Raw genomic sequence first — 3603 nt, 5'->3', positions numbered from 1 at the left:
AAGCCTTTCCCAGTCTAGGCATTTCTGGATTCTGGACTGAGCCCTTTCCACTTTGGAACTCCTGGATTCTGGACTGAGCCTTTCCCAGTTTAGGAATTTTGGATTCTGGAAATTTGGGAACTCCTGAATCCTGGGCTGAGCCCTTCCTAGTTTGGGCATTCTGAATTCTGGACTGAACCCTTCCCAAATTGGAACTCCTGGATTCTGGAACTTTGGGCACTCCTGGGTTCTGGACTGAACCTTTCCCAGTTTGGAACTCCTGGATTCATCCTCCCCCTCCTGCACTGAACCAGATAAAACTCACTGGGAATTGGGAAGATTTGCCTCCCACTGTGTGTATTGAATGTAAGATGATGGAAATAAATAAATAAAGAAGCCCTCGAGTTTCCCTCTGAACTGCAGTGTAAATACTTCTGAAGAGTCAACCAAGTGGTTTGAAGAGCTTGTTTCACTTGTTCCATGCAAATATCAAGATTAACAGGGAGATTAATTATGTCCCATTTTTCTCCTTACAAAGGATACAGGCAGATTTAGAATAACAAAAATAAACCCTCTGGATTAATATTCATAACACAATGCTGAGCGCTACAAAAGCAACTCATTTTTTATGTAGAAAGGGGGAGAAAACAAACCATCAAGAGTGCTCCAGAAGCATAAATCCATACTAACGAAGGAAATCTCACAGGATGCTCTTCCCCAGCCTGCTGGAGGAGGGCTGGGGGCTCGGGAGGGTGTGCAACATGCCATGGTCTGAGGGAAAAAAACCCAGTTCAAAGAGTCAGGCTCGAAATTTCATCTGGGTCACGTCAAAACTCTGCTGCTGTTTGGGTTTCCTGCTCCTCCTCACGACAGCTGAAGCCTTGGGTTCAGGTTTTGCTCTGAGGTTGTGGCAGGGCAGGGAATCCCACTGGGCAAGAAGTGTCAGCATCCCTGCCAGGGACAAAAGAAGCCAAATTTCCAAACACTGAGTGGAGAGAATTTAATGCTGCTCAAGGAACAAACTCCCAGTGAGCAGCAACTCCAGGAGATTTTTAACTCCTCACCTGGCCCAAGCTGCACTCAGCAGGTTTCAGTGTGAAATACATGACAAAACCACATTTCCATGCTGGTGGCTGCTCTGCCAGGTTCTGTGACAAGCCTGGAATGATTTCATTCAGCATTTCCAGCTCCCCATCTATTTATGAATTTTATCAAGGAGATTTTGAAAAGATGTTTATTTAGACAAGCTTTTTGTTTCACCCTTCACTGGCAATCAGAAAAATCAAGGAGAAGTCAGCCCTTTAGTGACATCTTGACTTCTTTTTTGGAGCACTCCAAGGTAACAGCCCATTTCATACATTGGGTGCAACAGAGACAGCACTTAATACATGTAATTATGCAGTTTGCAAATGTGACAGCTCTGATGTTGCTGCAATACAAGTCTATGCCGTTAAATTAGAATTATAATGACAGTAATTACACTAATTAGCCTTTTTTTTTTCCCTCAGTTTGTTACCAGCAAAGTTTTGCATATTTCCGTGAGTAACAGCTACTTCTGCCTTCTCCTGAAATCCACCAGAAACAATTCAGGGGAAGTTCATTTATCCCAGCCCTGTGGAGCAGGAGCAGCATCCCCAGGTGGAGGCAGGTGCCAAAGTGTGGTGTTTGTGAGGTTTGAGAGATGAGAATCTGACTCCAAGTTCTCAGAAGGCTGATATATTATATTATATTATATTATATTATATTATATTATATTATATTATATTATATTATATTATATTATATTATATTATATTATATTATATTATATTATATTATGCTCTACTAAAACCATACTAAAGAAAAAGAGAAAGGATACATCAGAAGGCTTAACAAGAATGATTAATAAAAACTCGTGACTGACTCCTCAGTCAGACACAGCTGGACAGTGATTGGTCATTCATTAAAAACAATTCACATGGAACCAATCAAACATGCACCTGTTGGTAAACAATGTCCAAACCACATTCCAAAGCAGCAAACACAGGAGCAGCAATCAGATAATTATTGTTTTCATTTTTCTCTGAGGCTTCTCAACTTCCCAGGAGAAGATCCTGGGCAAAGAGGATTTTTCAGAAAATATCACGGTGACACCAAAGGGCAAGGCTGACAATGCACAGGATGTTTCCCATGGATGATTCACCTGCACAGGTGAAGCTCCAAAGCTCAGGCAGGCACAGGTGAAACCCTCCCTGCAAGGCTCAGGCAGCAGCAGCAGCTTTTGGGTGTCAGGGCTGCTCTGCAGGGACACAGGAGCAGATTTCCCTGGCAAGGAAAGGAGGTTTGGAGGCAGAGCTGTCCAGCAGAGCACTCTCAGATCCTCTTGGCCATATGGCAAACATGAGGCCCTGCTGGCTGGGCATGCAAACCGATGCCAGCTGCAGGCTGCAGCTCAGGAGTGCCCAGGGCAGCTGGGCACAGCCCAGGACAGCTCTGCACAGCCTCACAGCCCCCTGCTCATCAGCTGGGCTGCTGCTTCATCCAGGGAATGTCCTGCTGCAGTTACAGCACTGCTGAAGGGTCCCCAGGATGTGCAGGAGAGTGCCAGGGGCAACAGAACACAACCGGGAGCACCTGGACAGCACCAGCATCACCAGAACAGTGCCAGGAGCAGCAGGACACCAGCAGGGGCACCAGGACAGTGCCAGAGCTACCAGGACAGGGCCAGCATCATCAAGAAAGTGCCAGGGTCATCAGGACACCACCAGGGGCACCAGGACAGTGCCAGTATGACCAGGACAGGACCAGCATCAGCAGGACAGGACCAGAGGCATCAGGACAGGACCAAGATCACAAGGACAGCACCAGGGTCACCAGGACAGTGCCAGGGGCACCTGGACACCACCAAGGACACCACAACAGTGCCAGTGTGACCAGGACAGTGCCAGAGTCACCAGGACAGTGCTGGGGGCATCAGGACAGTGCCAGGGGCACTTGGACAGTGCCAGTGTAACCAGAACAGGACCAGGGGCACCAGGACACCAGCAGGGTCACCAGGACAGTGCCAGGGTCATCAGAAAAGTGCCACACCAAGACAGCACATGGGGCACTAGGACAGTGCCAGGTCACCAGTCCCAGCACCTTCACTGGTCTGGTGCTGAGCACACCAAAGCCAGCACTGTCCCTGTCCTGACTGCAGAGCTCCCATTTACCACGGGTGACAAACTGTCCCCTTAAGGGACAGAGAAAGCTCTGGGATGGGGAGTTAATTTAGCACTGAAAAGATTTACCTGTGAAAAGCATTCAGCTGGGGCCGGGGTGGCACCGACTCCATGATTTTTATTCACATCCCCGCACACTGCTCCAGGCCTTGGAGCATTCCCTTTTAATGCAGCTCCCACGGGGGACTGATTAAATCTTAGCACAGGCACAGGAATTCCTCAGAAGGAGTCTGGAAATGAGAGGGAGCATAGGAACGGGCTTGTTTTGGTTTGCAAGTGAAACAGCAAAGAAACGAGGCTAAAAATTTCCACCTATTCCAGAAGGATCACAAATAAGAGAGAAGAAAAAAAAGTTTGCAGCAAATAACGTGCTTATCCTTGAAATTGTGGAGAAAATTGGAAAAAGCCAGAAGTTGAGGTCTGG

General features: G+C 47.3%; 1 long non-coding RNA gene across 1 annotated transcript; it reads right to left on the bottom strand.

The window, feature by feature from the left end:
• Positions 1-534: 534 nt before the first annotated feature.
• Positions 535-3396, bottom strand: LOC135456936 (uncharacterized). Its single transcript, XR_010442633.1, has 3 exons — positions 3249-3396; positions 1044-1174; positions 535-930 (listed from the first exon to the last, which is right to left on the bottom strand). It is a non-coding gene; the product is annotated as an uncharacterized LOC135456936 (long non-coding RNA).
• Positions 3397-3603: the final 207 nt, after the last annotated feature.

The sequence above is a fragment of the Zonotrichia leucophrys genome, chromosome 22, assembly GCF_028769735.1.
Source record: "Zonotrichia leucophrys gambelii isolate GWCS_2022_RI chromosome 22, RI_Zleu_2.0, whole genome shotgun sequence".
Classification (NCBI taxonomy): Eukaryota; Metazoa; Chordata; class Aves; order Passeriformes; family Passerellidae; genus Zonotrichia; species Zonotrichia leucophrys.
This window is presented reverse-complemented; position numbering and strand designations above follow the sequence as displayed.